Genomic DNA, 8,886 nt, shown 5'->3' on the forward strand with positions numbered 1-8,886 from the left:
GATGTGAAACATCAAGGTGGTTGGAAGGAGGGTGGATGTGACATTAAGGTGGCTGGAAGGAGGGTGGATGTGATATCAAGGTGGCCAGAAGGAGGGTGAGTGTGACATCAAGGTGGCTAGAAGGGTAGATGTGAGGCAAAGCATCTGTGAGGAGATGAGATAATGAGAACAATAGAGGACAGCTGCCTGGAGAGGCAATTAGTCAAATGGGCAGATAAGAAATAAGATTTGAAAGGCTGAGTCAGTCTCACTGGTCAAAAACCTGTACAATCCCCAGTTGCTCACTCCTGAATGGACCTTCAGAATGAACCAGAGGAATAAATGTAGAAAAAATGGAAATAACATTTATACAATTTGATGGGTAGAGGGATGAGGGAAATTGGAAGAATCTGTTCTGGAAAACAATGTATTCAAATTTTTTAAATAAACTAGAATAATAATAATAATAATAATAATAAAACCTAACTAAACAACATTTAAAAGACCAGGATTATGCTCTCATAGTGACTGGAGGAAAATCTCCACCTTCGCTGCAGACTATTGTCACATAGCCCTACTCACATCACCCCCCTACGGATCAACTTTCAGGCAAACGTCAAATACATAAAATGAATGCTAACACATTTGAGAAACTCACCCAGAACCTTCCTTTAGGAGACAGAAAAGACAGAGCATTTTCTCTAAAACAAAGCTCAGAAGGCAGAGAGGGGCAGGAAGGAAGGAACATCATTTAGGGAGGAGGTGGAAAGAGTGCTGATATATTGTGAAAATTGAAATCAATAGCATGAAACAAAACCATAGAATGTGTTGACTATAATATCCACTTGGTATGTAAACTTTTATTCAAATCATAAAAAGTAACACATAAACAAAGGAAAAGTACAGACTGCTCAGAGTTAAGTGCTGACTGGAAGAGACCCTGAGTTTTTCACAGGGTTTTGTGCCATAAATTAAGTCTGCCTCCAAGTTTATATCTTTTGCCCTTTTTTTTAAACTTGCTGTGTACTGTCCAACTGGATGCGACTGGCACAGGAGGAGATTGTGTCTCCTTCTTCCAGTGGAGCATCTGGTGGATTCAAACAGTGCACCTGTGGGATTACAGCACAGCTTCTTGCCACTAGGCCACCAGATCTCCCTTTGCCTTCAAGTTTATAAAAGAACACCAAAACCGAAATCCCAAGTTCTTGCCATCCTGTTGACGCAGAATTACAGCGACTCAGTAGCCAGAGCAGAACTTCCACAGAGAAAAGACTTTGAACCTTTCAGGGACCTGACTGCTTCACTTCTCTCCCTTGGAGTGTCCAGTGGGTTTGAACTATGAGACTTTTGGTTACCAGATAAGAGTCTCTATCATAACACCACCAGAACTCCTTTGAAAAGAGAACAGGACAGAGTCAAAGATTTATATCCTATTGTGTTACACAAAAAATTTATGTATAAACAGCATAAACAGCATGTGTAGGACTGATAACCTAAAGGTGAGGAATTTGAAACTACTCAGTGGTATCCCAGATGGTAAGATTGTTAATCTGCCCCAGGTTTTGAGTGAGGGTCTGTTGTGTGTACCCTGGACCACTACTATCGTGCCAGTGAAGTGATCTTCCATAAAGCTCACTGGAAGAATCCACTCTAATCCCTGCCTTCTTAATGGTATAACCAGGAGGAAAGCTCGATGGTCCTTTCAACTAGGAAAAGGATAACTTCCAATACTTTTCTCAAGTTGCCTGGAAATCTTTCCCACATCTAAAAGAGTCAGGCCCCAGACACCCACTGGGACAAGCTACTGTTCCATCCCTTTCCATAGACCCAAGAACAGGCTACTCATATGCCAAAAGACTGCCTTTCTCCCGAGGTTGCAGAGTGGGACAGAGAAGGGTTGAGGTACACCCACCTTGCAGAATTGGGAAGTACATGAAGTCCTCCGCTTTAATATCTAGAAAGCTGTCCTCCAGGAGGTAGATAGATTGATTCAAGGAAGACAAGATCGATAACGTCATGTTGACTTTCTCCTCAGAAAGAGTTGGTTGTGGATCAGGGGTGGGCGAGGGTTTTGGTGAGGGGATCATCGTTAGGAGTCGGATCAGCCACTGTAGGAACATGGCTCACTTCTCACAGTAGGTCCAACAATTTGGCAACTAGAAGTCTGGGTCTGGTTGCTTTTATGCTTGGCTTTATGCCCCCACAGAACTCCTCCTCTTCCTCCTTTTCTTTCCCCTCCTCTTTCTCCACTTGCAGATAGCAGACAAGAGGCTGAGCAGAACTGACCTGCTGGGGTAGGTGGCAGGGAGCAGGCCATAGTGTCAGTCCACCTCACTTATGAGATGAAGCTACGTCTGTTACTATCTTGAACTGCGAACCCTTGTGACGCAGTTGTTAAGATGGATGCATTGATTGCCTTGAGGCCACTGTTGTCTTGAGTCACGGACTCCATTATGGCCCATGGAGAACACATGTGTTATAAAAGTTGAACTGGGCAAGCAACAAATGCTGGCGAGATTGTGGAGAAACTGGAACCCTTATTCACTGTTGGCGGGAGTGTAAAATGGTGCAACCTCTTTGGAAGGCGGTATAGCGCTTTCTCAAAAAGTTACAAGTAGAGATACCATTTGACCCAGCAATTCTGCTATTGGAAATATACCCCAAAGAGACCATAGCTGACATCCAAGCAGATACATGCACACCCATGTTTATCGCAGCTTTGTTTATAGTAGCAAGGAGTTGGAAACAACCTAAGTGCCCATCAACAAACAAATGGATAGAGAAGCTATGGTATATGCACACAATGAAATACTATGCTGCATTGAAAAACAAGGAACTCATGCAATGTTATTCAAAATGGGTGTCCCTGGAGGACATTATGCTGAGTGAAGTATTTCAGTCACAAAAGGACAAATACTGCATGGCGCCACTGTTGTAAAACAGGACTGACCTCGGGGTTGAGGGGAGACTGAGAAAGATGGGTTCAATAATGTATATGGCATTAAAACAGATGAGGGAGAAAACTGTTTAAAAGGGATATGTGATTAGGTATTTTTGTTATGACAGGTGTCTAGAGTGAAGGCTACATGGTGGAGTGGACCTGGGGGAGGGTTTGTAAAACAATGAAAGAATTTTTGTTTTACTTTTACAAGAGGGTAGTTTACTAGGGGGGAGGGTTGGGAGGGGAGGAAAGTGCAACAATGAATGAATGGAAATCCAAAGTCTCTGTAAGTTTTTACTGAAATTGATAATAAATTTAAAAAAAAAAAAAAAAAAAACAACCCAGAAGTTGAACTGCTCCATAGAATTTTCTAGGGTGTCATTTTTTTTCCCAGAAAGGAGTCATAATGACTCAGTTGTCAAATAGCTTGTCTGTTTGCCAAAAGATCAGTGATTTGAACCCATTCATTGCCCCATGGAAGAAAGATGTTGAATCTGCTTCTATAAGGTGTTAAGCCCTTGAAACTCTATTGGGTTGTTCTTCTCTGGCATATATGGTCATGTTAAGTAAAAATGGAATCAACAGCAGTTTTCAATTTTATTTTTTGGTTTTTGTTAATCTTTAGAAGTCAGTCACCAGATATATTTTGTTGTTATTCTCCTGTGCAGCTAAATTAGTTTGAACTGCTGACCTCTTGGTCAACTGTGAAGCCCAATCTCTTTGTGCCACCCTTGGACATTATACCACCCTCTTGAAGGCTGGGAGTGGTGGATTTCAGGAGTAACATGAGCTGGCCCTGACTAATGGCTCTCCTTCCTCCCCTTTCCCCAAGGAAACAACATTTCTCATTCCTAATAAGGAGAAAAGTTCTAGATTATGTCTTACTAAATATAATCTTACAAGATTGTATCATCACTATGGAGCCTTTATACCACAACCCCCTTTTATTTCATTGAAGGCCTTCAATAAGACGAGCTGACAGGGTTACTACCACGATGGGCTTGAGGATGCTGCAGTGAGGGTGATGCAAGATAGGACAAAGTTCAGATCTGATGTGCCGAAGGGTTGCTATGAGTGGTAGTATACCTGACGGCACAAAAGAATTGATGCCTTTGAGCTTACGGGGTTGCAGAAGAGTGCTGAATATTCCATGGACTGCCAAAAGAATGAACAGATCTATCTTAGAAAAAGGGTGGCTGGAGTGTTCCTTGGAGGCAGTTCGTGGCTTTGAGCTGCAGGGCCACCTGAGCTCATCAACAGAAGCACGAATAAGCATAGTTGCATGATGTTGCTATTGTTGGGTACCATCAAGTTGGAACTGACCCATAGCTGTCCCTCCAGCCGGTTTTCAGAGGCAGATTAATCACGCAGAAGGAGATTACCCATCTATCTCCCAGAGAGCAGCTGCTAGATTTGAGCCATGTGCTTTGCACAAATTGCAGGGCAGTGTCTTACTAGTAGGATTCTGAAGCTTCACTTCACATACTTTGGACATGTTGCAAGGAGGGACCAGTCCTTGAAGAGGGATGACATGCTTGGGAGGGTCAAAGGACAGCACAGGAGAGGAAGACCCTCAACGAGATGGATTGATTCCTTCACTGGGGTAATGAAGATAGGCGTGTCTGAAACAATAAGATTGACAAGGGATAGAGCAGGGTTTAGGGCTTGTTGTACATAAGGTCACTATGAGTCACAAGCAACTCAACAGCACATAACAACAAGGCCACTGGGGCTCCCTTTGATAGGATTAGCCATGTTTATCAATCAAACACCCATCCACGTAGATTGGAACTGTGTTAAGTGGTATGAGGCACTGGACAGACACGTTGAGGAACTGGTTAACTGACAGTCTCTGAAAACCTTCAGGATGAGAATAAAAGAAAAGTCCTGGTGTTAATACTCATTTCAACGGGTGTTTTAGATAAACAATGGATAATATTTTAAGGATAAGTATATTTCATGTACTTTTTGGGATATACTGGTATCCTTTGCTTGCTTGTTCATATCTCTTTATTGGCTCCAAATCTTGAGCACCTCTGCCTAACAGCTTGAAAAGATAAATTACAAACCCAGGAGCCTCTTGTTGGTAAGGTGGGACTTCGAGCTGCCTTTTCCAACATCTCACAGGCATTGGTGGAAGAACCAGCTGACGTCTTATTGACCTTGGCAGAGAAGGAGCTGACGTGCCTCACAGGAGACCTACTGAGGGTCCCCCGTCTTTATTTTGTAGTTATGCTCTGTGGATTAATGACAATTTTTACTTATATAAACTCAGTGGCTGGAGGCGTTCTCAGCTAGTAGAATCCAGGAAGATTCTTTGGGATCTCTGGTTCTGTGCTGACACAGGGCAGGAAGGAACATAGTTAATGTACTGGTTATTCTATGTCAGATAGGAAAGGATGTGTTGGAAGCACTGACAGAATCCTGTAATCTTCATGTGCGTGTACACACAGATGGGAATATCTTGGGGGTTTGAGGACCTCAAATTAGGCTACATGAGATCCTCTCTCTCATTGGATGAGTGTAAGCCTATGAACCTACACAGACAGTTCCATTCATTCATCGAATATTGACTCTCATGGTATCTCTGTGAGTCAAAATCAACTTGATGGTAGCACTGTACTACGTGTTGTTCTAGGCTTTGGGACAAAGCCTAGAAAACAAAACAAGAGAAAACAAGATCACAAAGAAAGTAGCAAGAAGTCATCTCAACAGAACTACAGACAAAACTATTCTATACCTGATCCAGCCCATGGTCTTCTCAATTGCTTGCTATCAATCTGCGAGCTGGACAATGACTAATAACAACAGAAGAATTGATGCCTTTGAGTTGTGATGCTGGAGAAGAAAGAGTATTGAACATACCATAGACTTCCAAGAAAATAAACAGCCTGCCTGAGAGAGGGTGAAACTAGGTTTCTCCTTGGAGGCAAGGATTTTGAATGTCTCACTTACTTTGGGTATGTTAACCAGAAGGGACCAGTCCATGGAGAAGGACCTCATGCTTGGAAGGGTAGAGGTTCAGTAAAGGAGAGGAAGACCCTGGATGAGATGGACTGACACAGTGAGTGTGGTAATGGGGGCAGAAGTGCTGGAGACTGTGATATTAGCTCAGGATAGGGCAGGTTTAGAGTTATTGTTCATATGGTCACTATGAGTTGCAGTCAACTCAATGATACAAAAACAAGAACGAAAATAAAGGCTATGAAGAAAAAGTGTGGGCAGGTTTCTTAGGTGGTGTTACCAGAGAAGACACCTGGGTAAGGACACACACATGCAACAAGGTAGGACTGAACGGCAGTGTTAATAAAGTTCAGGATTGTCTTTTTATTTTTTTTAAATTTTTTATTCTATTGTTTGTCATGTGTGAAGAGATTGCCACCCCCCTCTACAGCAGAGCATCTGATGGATTTGAACCACATGCCTCTGGGATTGCAGTGCAGCTTCTTGCCACTAAGCCACCAGAGCTCCCTCAGGATTGTCTTTAAACTATGGGAAATAATATAGTTCAGTTAATCTAAAACTGGAACATCCCAATTTTCCAGTTTGTAATACTGGTTAAATCCTCTGATTAGCTTTTGTTTGTCCTGTGACTCTGATTCAAGATTCCTGCTTCCAGGCCCCATCGGACATCCTGTGCAAATCTTCTGTTTCGCAAAGGTGAGACCAAAGATATCATTTCTCTAGCCTCTGGGAAAGTAGGTGTTATTTCCTGAGTTGCAACATTTCTCTTCTGAAGATTATTTTAACAGTTCATAGGTGAACTGTGTCTTAAAATACCTGTTTACTGGGAATAGTATGTAAATTATTGCCTTGGATGAAAAAGCTCTGTAACTTTTAACTAGGGACACTAATATCTTAAGCAGATTGGTAGCTGACTGAGGTATAAAAATCCGTAACTGTCCAAGAAAGTAATCTTGGAGAATTACCTCACTGTCTCTTTGATCAGCGATTGAAGTGTATGAATAGAGCCCTTCCATTTCAGTCTTTTTTTAAAAAAATTATTATTAATTTCAATGAAAATTTACAGAGACTTTGGATTTCCATTCATTCATTGTTGCACTTTTCTCACTTCGCAACCCTTCCCCCAGTACACTACCCTCTTGGAAAAGTAAAAGAAAAATTCTTTCATTGTTTTACAATCCCTCCCCCCAGGTCAACTCCACTATACAGCCTTTGCTCTAGACTCCTGTCATGACAAAAATACATAATCACATATCCCTTTTAAAGAGTTTTCTCCCTCATCTGTTTCAATGCAGTATACATTACTGAACCCATCTTTCTCAGTCTCCCCTCAACCCTGAGGTCAGTCCTGTTTTACAACAGTGGCAGCATGTAGTATTTGTCCTTTTGTGACTGAGATACTTCACTCAGCATAATGTCCTCCAGGGACACCCATTTTGAATAACATTGCATGAGTTCCTTGTTTTTCAATACATCATAGTATTCTATTGTGTGAATTGAATATACCACAGCTTCTCTATCCATTTGTTTGTTGATGGGCACTCAGGTTGTTTCTAACTCCTTGCTATGGTGAACAAAGCTGCGATAAACATGGGTGTGTATAGATCTGCTTGGATGTCAGTCATGGTCTCTTTGGGGTATATCTATCTCAGTCTTATATCTGGCCTCTTACTGGACCCTTTGTGTCTAGTAGCATCTTGTAAACTACGAAGAAGCCTTCAGACTCACTTACTAAATAAAAACATCTTCTGTTTTTCCTTGTTGGAGGATTCTAAGTTCCACAGGATAGAGAAGGAGCCTAAGAACAAGCATTTCAAACATTAAAAAGGCAACAATTAGAGCTAACGTCTCAAGGAACCTTTGAGAAGCGAGTTCCCAGCATCCCCTGCTGTCTTCGTGACTCCATACACGTTGTTATCTGATAGTTGTGCACCAGATAAAATCTGAATCTGGTTGGTCAATCTGGAACAGGAATTACACATTTTGTGCATCTGTAGTTCACTACCTAGGAGGTGAGCAGCATTAAGTCCCCTCTCCAATCTCCTTCTGTAGAAGCAAGAGGGCTAGAACAATTCTTGTTCTATGTGGTGAACTAAATGCTTATTTTCTGATTATGTGCCTAGTGTGATTATATGTCTGTTACACAGATTATATGCCTAGTGTGGTTTCTGTTATACTTCCATTATGAACCTGTACAAACGGAGGCCAGCACTTCCCATTCTTTGTTGCACCTCCCTAACAGTCTGTATCTAATTTGTTTTATTGTAACACTCGAAGTTGCATTCTGTCTAATGATTTTGCATTAATATAAAATCAGGACTAAGAAGAAAATAATGCTTCACTATCACTCAGCTTGGCCTCAGTAACTTTGGATTCTGGAGGAAAATTGGCCTTTGCATGTATCTCTAAATTATTCCACTGTTCAGCAATTAAAAAGTTATTTTGCCAGAGGTCAGAAAGATTAAATGAGATCCCATACATATTGGGCTTCGTGATCCTGCACCATAAAGATGAAAGTGTCGTGGGTACCTGCTGGACGAGGCAAAAAGAATAAGGGCCAGATCATTGAATAGAAGCGGGCAAAAAACCCCAGACATTCTCAAGTCTGCCCTGGAAATGATTACAATCTTAATGTAAAGGAAAAAACTATCAATTTTCACATAGCCAGGGAAATAAGCCCCAAGAAGCACAGTGGTTTCCATTTGCCTCCAACACGTAGTGGTGGAAAGTGAGATTCAGCCTCACTTCACAGGAGAAATGAGGGATGCAATTTAGATATATGGTCTTCCATTTCAGACCTAGCATGGGACGCCGTTTGGGCAAAGGCTGAGCAAAGCAAAGGTAGAGCAAATACCCCCCCCCCACTCAGGAGGCTACCCATGGAATCTAATGCATATGGGTTACCCCCACCAGATCTTACAAAGTACATACTCCTCACTTGACTTCAGATCAATTGTTGTTGTTGTTGTTGTTGTTGTTGTTATGTGCCATCGAGTCATTTG

This window comes from Elephantulus edwardii, unplaced genomic scaffold, assembly GCF_000299155.1.
Source record: "Elephantulus edwardii isolate Elephantulus edwardi_28Jun2011 unplaced genomic scaffold, EleEdw1.0 scaffold00186, whole genome shotgun sequence".
NCBI classification, from domain to species: domain Eukaryota; kingdom Metazoa; phylum Chordata; class Mammalia; order Macroscelidea; family Macroscelididae; genus Elephantulus; species Elephantulus edwardii.